At 37.4% G+C, this 12,896-nt stretch overlaps 1 protein-coding gene across 1 annotated transcript in view; it reads left to right on the top strand.

Annotated features, from left to right (window-relative positions):
* The first annotated feature begins 272 nt into the window (after window positions 1-272).
* LINGO2 (leucine rich repeat and Ig domain containing 2) overlaps window positions 273-12,896 on the top strand; it is a 338,438-nt gene continuing 325,814 nt past the window's right edge. The window contains exon 1 of the mRNA XM_017869341.1: window positions 273-431. The gene's annotated coding sequence lies outside the window, so the exon portion shown is untranslated. The remainder of the gene's footprint in view (window positions 432-12,896) is intronic.

Here is a 12,896-nt window from a genome sequence, read left to right as displayed (position 1 = left end):
GTATAAGTTTTAATATCAATAATGTTCATTAATAACCGATGGCTTGAGTAGATCAATAACAACATGCAGAGGAACATGCATTTGGCAAAAACACCTTTTGTAGTACATAAACTTCAGTCTTCCAGTTTTAATGTTTATCAGCATCTTGAGAGGCATTTATAGTCCCTCACACACTCCTTTATGATACCCTTATTAAGTTGTGATGCCTCCTGGACCTAGGACACGGTTCACTATTTTTCAATTAAAACGGAGAAATATCTTGTTTGTTGCAGGTTCGTTTCAAGCAGTTGGCTTGTGGGACTCTGAGAGATGCTGCTGCCCATGACATGCTGGAATTATCATGATCAACTACCCAGCTTGGATTTCACCCAGTGGCCAAGAGCTTTGTGTGGGAGACGGCAAGGGTTGGATTTTTCAAAAGAGTAAACCAGGTAAGGTTTGAGGGAGACATCTGATCATTTATCACTTGCTCTAAGGGCTTTAGTGTGCTGCCAAGATATATGAATAATGTATAGCTTTTCTATTTGTTTTCTAAGTCCACGGACCAGGTTGTTAAAGAATGGGGCTCCCTTGGATTTAGGAGAATGCATATAGTAATAATTGAGTACCTTTACTCATAAGAGGAGAAGGGAGCTATTTTAAGATACACATAATACAGGCATATTAATACTGTAGAGGCCAGTACTATAAAGATTTCCTCTTTAAGCTACTGTTCTGCACTCTAATGGCATAAAAAGTTGTACTTTTGAAGGTGTAGTAGAGAAAGTGTTGCCATTAAGTATTTATATTTTATACAACATAGAAGTGAATATCAGTTCATGGCATATGATCTTATAAATACGCTTCAAAGTTACTCCAATTCAGCAGATTATACCATTGTTCTGCCTTTTATTTCTTTGAAAGTATTTATCATTCTAATCTATTCACCTATTATTTAAGATGGTGATACAATGACATACTGTATTATTTTGGCTCTGAGGATATAAAATATTGCATTCTTATTCAAGTACTCTTTTATCTACTTTTTCTATTACATGCTGGAAACTCTTCTCAACTATTAACTATATTTTGGTCAGATCTTCTTATCTCTCTCTTTAACTCGCTTCCTCCCCTAAAACATCAATTAAATTTGTTATCAATAATTACCTGAAGACACTACAAGGTATTCTTGTCTTCTGACTCTAAGACCTTTGAGACTTTAACAGTTTCTTTGAATTTTATGCATTGCAAGGCAAGATTTTCTTTAAGTTCAAGTATAGAAACAGAAAAAAGAATGTAAAATTCCTTTATTTAGAAAGCAATGGATGGAGATTATTCTATGTCACTAATGCTTGAACACCTTAAGCTTTTTACAAATATAGCTTTCATACTTTCTGAAAATAAAGTAAATGGAACTCACTCAGTCAGTAAATTATAGCCTGACATAATTATCTGGATATAAATGAAGACTTCTGAAGTATTTGAAAACAATCTTTTAAAGTTTAATAAACATTAATTTTCAATTCCCTAATGACTTATTTGCATATAAGATGATATCATAAGAGTATAAAACCCAAATAGCTACAAATTTAAAAATGTTTTGAAATAGTGTAGATTACCAATCTCGTGGCAGTAATGTTTGTTTGATGAACTGAGCTGGTGAATAATTTTTTTGTCCTGTTTAGTGGCAAAGTGGATTACTCACATTTAGAAGACTTCTGACAGTCTGTAAATGAGGGGGACATCAAAACACAGCATACATTAGTAGAAGAAAGTGCAACCCCGTTCTATGTTTCATAGCATTGGTATCTAACACATAATTGTAGCGAAAATACTTTGGGATAGACTTCCATAGTCTTATACCTTTAAGTCTTAGAGTTAATCCTAGTTATTTTTATTTCAGTATTTACCATAAAATTGGGTTATATGTCAAAACCTCAGAGTTAGAAAGGAAAACTTAAAAAAAAATTTTTTTTGGAGATGTTAACATTCCTCTCTTAGTACTACAACCAGCAGACAGAAAATCAGTAAGGATTTAGAAGAACTGAACAATACCATCAATCAACTGGATCTAGTTGACATTTATAGAACTCTACACCCAACAACAAAATATACATTGTTTTCAACTGCATAGGAAATATTTACCAAGATAAACTATATCCTGAGTCATTAAACAGACATTTACAATTTAAAAGAATTTGTGTGTTGATTGTGTATATCAAAGGGAATAAAGAAAAATAAGAAAAAATAAAATAAAAGGATTTTTGGCTGGGTACAGTGGCTTACACCTGTAATCTTAGTGCTTTGGGAGGTCAAGGTGAGAGGATCACTTGAGACAAGGAGTTTGAGATCAACCTGGACAACAAAGTGAGACCTCATCTCTATAAAATTTTTAAAAATTAGTTGGGAATGTTGGTGTGTGCTTGTAGTTCCAGCTACTTAGGAGGCTGAGGTGGGAGGATTGCTTGAGCCCAGGAGTTTGAGGTTACAGTGACCTGTGATAGCACCACTGCATTCCAGCCTGGGTGACAAGGTGAGACCCTGTCTATAAAAAAAAAGAATAAATAAAAATAATTTTTAAAAATCAGGGCCAGCCGGATGTGGTGGCTCCAGCCTGTAATCCCAGCACTTTGGGAGGCTGAGGCAGGTGGATCATGAGGTCAGGGGATTGAGACCGTCTTGGCTAACATGGTGAAACCCCATCTCTACTAAAAATGCAAAAAAAAATTAGGAGGCTGAGGCAAGAGAATGGCATGAACCCGGGATGCAGAGCTTGCAATGAGCCAAGATCACGCCACCGCACTCCAGCCTGGGAGACAGAGCAAGATTCCGTCTCAAAAAAAAAAAAAATCAGGCCAGGCGTGGTGGCTTACGCCTGTAATCCTAGCATTTTGGGAGGCCAAGGCAGGTGGATCACCTGACATCAGGAGTTCAAGACAAGCCTGACCAATATGGTGAAACCCTGTCTCTACTAAAAAATACAAAAATTAGCTGTGCATGGTGGCAGGCACGTGTGATCCCAGCTACTTAGGAGGCTGAGGCAGGAGAATCGCTTGAACCCTGGAGGTGGAGGTTGCAGTGAGCGGAGATCACGCCATTGCACTCCAGCCTGGGTGACAGAGCAAGGCTTCATCTCAAAATAAAATTAAAAAATAAAGATAAAAGAATTGAAGTTCTTGGACCATAATGGCATTACACTAGAAATTAACAACTTGAACAAAATACGTTCTTGGACCATAATGGCATTACACTAGAAATTAACAACAGAAAGATACGGGGAAAATCCTCAGACTGTTGGAAATAAAATAATTCACTTAATCCATGAAATACCCATGTGAGTTGAACCTTATTGTTATCCTCATATTAGAGATGAGAAAGTGAGGCAGAGAGAAACTGAGGAACTTGCCCAAGTTCACTTGGCTAGTGACAGCTGGAATCAGAAATTGGACTCAGGCAGCCTGGCTCCCAATCACACTCTGCAGTCCCTCTGACACATGTTGTAGCCTAACTTATCCAAACAAGTTCCTCCACAGATCAAATGATGCAGATAACTCGCTTGGCTTCATTCAGGATAACTCAGGATACTTTTACTAGTTATGAAATTCTAGGTTGACAGGTTTTTCTTCCCCCTATAAGCACTTTAAAGATGGTTTTCCATTGTCTTCTGGCTTGGTTATTTCTGGTAATTGTTCTCCTATAGGCAATGTGTCTTTTTTCTTTGGCTGCTTTATCTCTGGTTTTTAGCAGTCTGCTGATGACTTGCCTAATGGTAATTTTCTTTAAATTTATCCTGTTTGGAATTTGCCAAGTTTGTTGGGTCTACAAGTCTATTTTTTCTCAAATTTGGAAATTCTGCCATCATTTTCCTCAAGTAAATATTCTACCACATTCTCCCTCTCTTCTTCTAATATTCTAATTACATGTCAGATATTATCCCACAATTACTGAGCCTCTGTTCATTAAAAAATATATTTTTACTCTATTTGCTTCAGCTCGAATGATTTCTTTTCATCTGTCTTCAAATTCATTCATCCTTTCTCCTGCAGTTAAGCCTATAAAATTTGTAAAATCATTTCAGATATGTATTATTCCATTCTAGAAGATCCAGTTGGTTCTTTAAAAAAAATCTCTTGGCAGCTATTAGACTATAACTTCTATAAGGGCAGAGCATTTTATCCATTTTGTTCATTGCATTATCCCTGTTCCCTAGAACTGGCATAGTATCTGTTCACGGACAAACATGTGACGCCATCTCCCTAGCTGTGAGTGATGGACTAAGGAACACGTGGATGTAGTAATGATTTGGGAACAAATGAGAGTGGCCCAGCTCTTTTTCTGTTCACTTCAGTGCCTGATGATCTCAAAGTCCACCAATCCTTCTCTTCCTGAAAATCTGTATTTTAGATGAAGCTGATAGCCTTAGTTTGGGTTCCGAAGAAGCAGACTTTGGGAACCGCAACACCAAGATTCAAGTGCGAATAGATTAGATTATTTTGGAAAAGATGTCAGGAAATATCTATAGGTAAACTGGGAACTGAGACAGGGTAAGAAGGGCAGCTGATAAAGGATATATTATCAAAAGTGTCATTAAGTGGACAACTGGAGCCTAATCCCAGTGGATAATTCTGAGAGTCAGTGCAGGGTTTTTCCTCACAAGAGGCAAGGGAGCTGCAGCTTGTATACACCATTCTCATCAGTCATTGGTTGAGGGCTGCTGGGGTTGGGGTGAGAGAGTTAATTCTCCCATGCTTTTGAAACCGACCCAGTATTCCCATGGATAGTTTTTAAGATAAACATAGAAATTGACCCTTCTGATCTTAAAGCTTGAAACTTACATTTGTCTTCTCTGAGTTCCTTCCTCAGGAAATGACCTTCAGGCCTCTGAAAAAATAATAAAGTATCAAAGAACTGACACTCACCAAATACCCACATCCAGACAATGAGATGCCAGGCCCCTCACTCCTCATGATTGCTTCCTTGCCCCTCCTCAGTTACTGTTTTCTCACACATTGTTACATTCTTTCCCTGCTTTATAAACCTCTATTTTTAGTCAATCAGGGAGATGGATTTCAGACTGAGCTCCCATCTCCTCAGGTACAGCACCTGAGTAAAGTCTAATCTTCCTTGGCAATACTGTTGTATCAGTGATTGGCTTTCTGTGCGATGAGCAGCAGGAGCTAGACTGAGTACCCCAGTGTTTCTGTAACACGTTTAGTCTGCCATATTAGTGTTGCTGGAGAGAGCAGGAGCCAGAGAATGACCTCGGACAGTCCAAAGTCTTGCCCAGTGCACTGCAGCGGTGAGGTGTAAATTGATATGGGTAGGGCACTTTTATCAGGTGCTCCACTGATTTGCCCTGAAAACAAGTATCTAGTATCTAGTAAGACAAATACTTAATACAGTGCTAGGCCCACATAAATATTAGCCTAGAATAGTAGCTAAATCACATATTTGGGAGTCAAGCCAACTTGTGTTCAGTTATCATATCTTCTATCAATCTGCCTTGTGACCCTAAAAAAATTACTTAACTTCTCTGAGCTTTGGTTCCCTCACTAAGAAAAAGGTGTAATGCAGAAGAATGATGGAGAGAGTCAATAACAGAGTGCCTGGCACCAGGTCAACACTAGAAAGGAAGACATGTACATGGCTTCCTGGCATCCCTTCTCCTGGCTGTGAGCCCGCAGTAAATGATGGAATTTCATGCTTCAGTGAACCAGGAGGAATTTGTATGAAGGGCATGAGGAAAAGAGTAGACAATTTTCTGGTATTCTTGAATTACAATGTGGAGGGAATACCTCTTTGCCCTGCTTCCTGGTTCCCAGCCTGTGTGCCCAGGAGAGCGGGGTACTACTTCCAAAAATGGAGAGACTGGAGAGAGAAGAAGCTTCAGTGCAAGAGTAGCTAATGAAACCATTCAAATGTTGGAATACTTAGTCCACTAGAGGTCAAAACCCTGAATATTGCCCTAGATTTTGATAACATATGAGCTCAAATTAAGTATAGAAAGAAAAACTTTTTAAAAGGGAGATAAAATTAATTAAGCCTGTTTTGAAGGTAAATAATCATAAGATAATGCAATTAATAATTATCTTGTCACAAAGGAAGAGCTCCTCTGTTTGTGAGATATGAACTTTCTTTCTTTGGAATACTTTATCTTTCTGAACTGTATAAGTCATAAGTATGGGGAAAATGGACAAATAATTTTGATCCAAGTATTATAACACAAAACTTCAGATAGCCCTTCGAAGTGAATCCTGCTAATCAGCATGTACAGAGAGAGTCCATTCCACTTTTCTGTATACAAATATATGAATTAGAAGTGTCATCTGGAATATAAAAGATTTGACAGTGAATTAATGTTTTCACAGTTAAAAGTTAAGTGTTTTAAAATGAACAGAAAATTTATATATTATAGTTTTACAGTTTACATTAGTTTTAAATTTATTTTGTTCTCTGTTGTATGAATGGCAGTTACATTATTTTATGGTGATGTATATTGGCTTCTCTGTAAGGTAGAAAGAGTGTCAAGGTGTCTTAATTCTGTTTCTCAGAAGTTTATAACAAAGCTATAAAACTTTGTACTGTTTCTAAGCTTAGAAGCAATTTTTCATTCTTGAAGAATTTTTTAAAGTAAAGATTTGCCAAGCTTAGCATTACATTACTACAGGCTCACACATAGAAGCAACATTAAGCTATAAAGACAGGATAGAAAAGATGAGATCTCTGAAAACATTCCTGATAATAGTATGCCCCATTAATGGGCTTTGCCTTCCCCAAGGTAATTCATGAAAAACACTTAAATAGCACCTGTGTATGCAATATATCCCTTGCTATCTGCAGACAGCAGTGGGCATTCTCACCTGTGCAGCTCTTCACATTGTTAGATCTTCTGAAATAAAATATTGAAAATTTAATGAGGCAGCTGATTCCCTCATGAAAACTCTCATGTGACTCTTAAATACTTTCTGGCTGCATATTTATTTGCCCTGTAAACACTTTGTAAAAGCCTAACACATGTAAAACAGCATGTGGCCAGAAACAAATTAGCAACCCTCACTGCCCTGTCCTCAAGTAGTTCACACTTACCAAAGAAAAAACAACAACAAATAACAAGCCATATGAACAGATATATGAACAACTCGTTTCAGCTCAAATGAACTGAGAGCTTTGAGGACACATTCCACACAAAATTATCCAGAAATTAAGATGAAGGACTGTTAAAACTGTTAGAAATATTAAAAAGCATGAAGCTTAAGAGGCATTTCAGCTGCACTGCAATCAAATGGAGGGAATTGCAATTGATAGAAAACTGGTATAAAGGTATTTGAGGCTCAGAGTACAGTCTGACAAAGTCACCATTATGTAAAAATAAATTTTATGTTTGAGGAATGGAAAGCTTGAAACTGGGATATCGGGAGAGATGCAAGAAGAGGCTGGATGTGTAAGTAGTGGCTAGACTGTAGTGTTTTTGCATGCACAGCTATGGTGGTGTTAAATGTGAAAATGAAGCCATTTATATATATATATATTTTAAAAGATTATGGCAAAGGGTGCGGTAGAAGTAGGGAAGATACGTACAGAAAGAAATGATAAACTAAGAGCGTTCAGCTCCATGAGTGCAGAAATGTGTGGTTTCTAGCCTATTGTATCTCTAGTGCCTGGAACACTTGTCCTTCATGGATTCTGTTATTCTCTGTTAAATGCTGACTAAATAAACATCTTCCAGTGAAAATCAATACGTTTATACATTTGCAACTTTTCCTTTATAAAACTGACTTAAAAACCCTTCATACAAAGGATGAAAAGAGCTTGTGTGCACAGCAGTGCACATATGCACACAAGTGTACACACGCACACACACACACAAACTGTCAGTGTATGCTTGAAATTAACCCTCAGATCCTGCTTCTGAAATTTATGCTTCAATTAAGATGGGGGCAGCTGCTGCCCTACTTTATTTCCCTTTTGAGACTTTTCTCTCTCTGGCTTTATCCTTCCCTTCATCATTTTATCATCACATCAATCACTGTGTTTCCTCCTCGGGAACACGGCATGCATCGCAGGCATATTTTTTATGGCTAGAAAGCAAACCTAGCCTACTTGGCACATACTGCTTACAAAAACCTAATTAAGTAATTCTGCTGAATGTATCATGTCCTTTCCATTACAGTGCATGTGTGGTCAAAATAATAGGGGACACTTTAAAGATACAGAAAATAACTGGGGGAAGGAGCATAAAGAAGACACAAAACACACAAAACAGTGAACGTCAGTTCAGCTTTCTTTGATACAATCCTCTAATAAGCTGGAGCACATTAACACCTCTGCTAGAGGAATCTCCTAACTCAGAGCATCATTTTCACTTCAGTTGTTTTATTGAAAACACCATTGTTGTACATCTCCTTAGTAGTACATCAGAGTCAGCATGTTTTTTATGATCGAGTCATGTATTTTCAGATAAGTTCTCTTATGATCTGAAAATAATCTAAGAACTTGTTTCTAAATGTGCAGACTTGGGGACATGTGATATTTTTCACTAAAATGTAAGATGCTCGAGGTCAGGGCCTTTGTCTTTCTTCCGTAAGACTTAACCCCAGAGCCCCATACACACTCATGGCTGGTAACTGACTGAATGAATATCAGAACATGTGCTAACATCACACTTGTATATATTTTTTAACTTTTAAGCTCAGGGGTACAAGTGCAGGTTTGTTACATAGGTAAACTTGTGACATGGGTGGGGGGCTGTTGTACAGATTATTTCATCGCCCAGGTGTCAAGCCTAGTACCAATTAGTTGTTTTTCCTGATCCTCTCTCTCCTCCCACCCTCCACCTTCTGAAAGGCCCCATTGTGTGTTGTTCCCCTCTATGTGACCATTTGTTCTCATTATTTAGCTCCCACTTATAAGTGAGAACATGAGGTGTTTGGTTTTCTGTTCCTGTGTTACTTTGCTAAGGATAATGGACTCCAGCTTCATCCATGTCCCTGCAAACAACATGATCTTATCCTTTTTTATGGCTGCATAGTATTCCATGGTATATATGTACTACATTGTCTTTACTCAGTCTATCATTGATGGACATTTAGGGTGATTCCATGTCTTTGCTATTGGGAATAGTGCTGCAAGGAATATATGTCTGCATGTGTCTTTATAATAGAATGATTTATATTCCTTTGGGTATATACCCAATAATGAGATTGCTGGGTTGAGTGGTATTTCTGTCTTTAAGTCTTTGAGGAATTTCCATACTGTCTTCCACAATGGCTGAACTAATTTAAACTTCCACCAATAGTGTATAAGCATTCCTTTTTCTCCACAACCTTGCCAGCATCTGTTATTTTTTGACTTTTTAATAGTAGCCATTCTGACTGGTCACACTTCTATATTTTTAACAGGAGGAAGCATATCTCTCTCTTGTTGGTGGGACCAGTTGGTAATTGGTTCATTCTGTCCATTGTCAGATAATGCTACTTTATCCTTTCATGGTTAACTAAAGTGCCATTATTTAGTAATTGATATTTTAAAATCACAAAAATCACAAAGTGACATATAATTGTACCCTTGTAATACATAATAGTATAGAGGATTTAATCTCAAATAAAGGGACAAGAAAAAGTATTTATTAGGTATCGTGTTGCCTTTTTGGATAAAGTATGGTCTCTTCCACAAGCTTTCACAAACTTTGAATTTTTACTTAATAAAATTTACATGTTATGAAGGTCTCATATATTTGGGAGAAAGAAGTAGGGTTTGCCATTTTCTGGCTGTTGGGTATGTAATAGTGAGTAGAATTTATTAGAATGCTACCATCCCAGCAAGCTGCCCTTTTCTTCTTTGAGGAGGCAATCTACAATAAGTTGTGATAGACCTATAAACTATGAAGTTTATAGGTATTATTGACTTTAAGTAAGGCCTGGGTTTGAATCATAGCTCTGACACTAATTAATGATCTTGGGCAGCAGGGCTCAGTGGCTCATGCCTGTAATCCCAGCACTTTGGGAGCCTGAAGCGGGTGGATCACGAGGTCAAGAGATCAAGACCATCCTGGCTAACACAGTGAAACTCTGTCTCTACTAAAAATACAAAAAATTAGCCAGGCACAGTGGCAGGCGCCTGTAGTCCCAGCTACTCAGGAGGCTGAGGCAGGATAATTGCTTGAACCTGGGAGGCGGAACTTGCAGCAAGCTGAGATCCTGCCACTGCACTCCAGCCTGGGTGACAGAGCGAGACTCCATCTCAAAAAAAAAAAAAGATCTTGGGCAATGCATCCTCTCAGAGTTTTGATTTCCAGTCAGATATTAGTAGTTACCCAATGGGACAACTGTAAGGATTAAATGAGATCACTGATATAAAATACTCAGCCAAGTATCTGATATATTATATATAAGTTACTGTGATGATGATGATGATGACAACGATGATAATGATGTGAAGTCTATATATACAGCAGGTCTACCTAGAAGTTCATTTGTTTAAAGCCAAATGTCATAATATTTTCACCTTGATCTCCAGAAGTAAGTGAGATAATCCAAGGCCAGTGCTTAGCACAATGCCTGACACCTCATAAACACTCAATAAGTGTTTTGTTGTGGTAGCAGTTACTATTATTCGCTTTTATAAACATTTTGCTTCTTCAGGCTCTTTGAAGATATCTTGGTCTAGTCCATTTCTATCAACAATTTCCATCTTACAATAGTGGCAGTTCTATGAGTTATGGTCATGGTTTTGACTTTGCAGTAACGCTCTCCTTAATAATCTAATATAGTTCATATTATATTGGTGTCTTGAGGTAAATAGCATTTTCTTTACAACTGTAGAATACCAGAAAGGTTTTCCTATCAAATTATAGTCTTTTGGATCATAAAATACATTAAAAGCAACTAAATGAAATGTTAACATATATCTTTACAGTAGCAAACAAATCATCCTTCTCTGTTGACATAATTCTCTAATTTGGAAATACCTCTTTGAAGTACAGTCGTAGAAAGAGTCTGTGGGAATCCCTGACATTAATCTAGCAGTATCTATAATTATGCCTTTAACTTTTTTATTACATGTATTTTATTAAAAAGACTGTCATTAATTTTGAAAAGAAAAGTTAGAATTAAAACTGTATTTAACATGATAAAATAATACTTAAGAAATAACTGACAGCATTCGTCTACAACATGCCATCTAAAACCATATTAGAAAACTATGAGGAAGGTGGAGTCAGAGTCTGGCCTCATAAAAAGGGTGAGAACACAAAAGAGTAGGGAAGATGTGGTGGGACATTTCAGCCAAACAGTATGATGAGAGCAGAGGTTCTGGAGAAAAACATGTGGCTTGTTCAGGGAAAAGCAAATACATCCTTTGATTGTATGGAAGCATTTGCAAGAACAAGTACAGAAAGAGATGTTTCAGAAGGTAACTGGGAAGAAGATTGTGGAATGCCTTTAAATTTCAGGGTGAAATTGCTGAATCTGAATTCTGAATCTATCCAATGAAAAGCCACTGAAATATTTGGTTATGAGGAAAATAAATGGAACACTGCATTTAAGGAAACCTAAGCCAGATAAATGTAGCTTTTGTTAATTATTTATTCATTTTAATCATTTGTTCAGTAAATATGTCAATAGGGATTGAGCAAGACATAAGATTTGAGATAAAGGTTTGAATGAAGTGGGAAAGTAGTAAGGAATTAGAAGCCATCCAGAAAAGAAGTTTAAAAGCCAAATTTGGGAGGGCAGTAGCAGAGTTGGGTGAGAAGCTGTGGGTTTCAGCAATTCATCGGTTTATTGATAAGGAGTATATGCACATACAGGAGCCATGGAGCTCTTCTGGAAAAAACACCTTCAAGTTATAATTTCAGTCTGCTTGATGTTACCAAGTGAGCCAAAGACACGGACTTTTAGCTCTTATACCACAGACAGCGTAGCAACTCATTAAGGGTGACTATATTGCAGTTGTTACTATGGGAAATTATATCCTCAGATAGACTTCATAATAGAATGGAAGAAGCCCTCAAGCCCATCTTTGCCGCTGTTGCTGCAGCTATACCTGAAGCTCAGACACGAACACCTGAGCAGTCCACATGGAGCTAGATTATCCAGTAGTAGTAGGACTCATATACTACATCATTTATTTGGAACTGAAAATGTACTGAGTTTCATTGTTGGTCTTTATAATGATATCTCACAAATACCTCACAATTAACTTGGAGAAAATTGAAATATCATGTATCCTCACAAACTCGCCCTACCGTCATGCAAAGTCTCTCCACCTGGGAACCGTCTCTGTCTCTCTGTTTCTCGTGTCATATCTTAACATCACTACATCCTTTCTGTTTTTGAAGTATCCCTTTCAATCTATTTTCTCCTCTCCTGCACCAAAGCCACACCTATAGTTTGGGTCCAATACTTTCTTACCTACATTCCTACAATCGTCTCTTTCTTTTAAAAAATGTTTTCCTGCAGTACTCATTTCATAAGTCTCCATGACTTCAATTTTGTCTTCCACCCATTTGAAACCCACACAGAAAGCAAATCTCAATATATCATCACTAAACTCTTAGGGATGAAGCACTTATATCTTAATGTATCATAGGAAATTCTTCATCATCAAATTTCTTTCTCTCAAGACTCACGCCTGCTATGCCTGTGCCTTGGCTTTTGTCTCATTGTTATCCCACAATGTTTGTCCTCTCTTGCCCTGTACATCTGGCTTATATTTGTCCTTCCTGGCCCCTTGCACATACTTATACATCTGTTCATCTCATTAGAATGTGAGTCCCCTAAGGCGGACCAGGTCTTATTCATCTCTGTGTTCCCAGAACATATGATTCCCACAGAGCTGGCATGTATACATGAACATATGCATTTTCTTTTCAATTATATCAAAAGTAAATCACATAATTGTCAATTTTGGTAACTGGA

This window comes from Rhinopithecus bieti, unplaced genomic scaffold (genome assembly GCF_001698545.2).
Source record: "Rhinopithecus bieti isolate Rb0 unplaced genomic scaffold, ASM169854v2 scaffold_2572, whole genome shotgun sequence".
Lineage (NCBI taxonomy): Eukaryota > Metazoa > Chordata > Mammalia > Primates > Cercopithecidae > Rhinopithecus > Rhinopithecus bieti.
The sequence above is the reverse complement of the archived record's forward strand: the minus strand, read 5'-3'. Positions and strand labels throughout refer to the sequence as shown.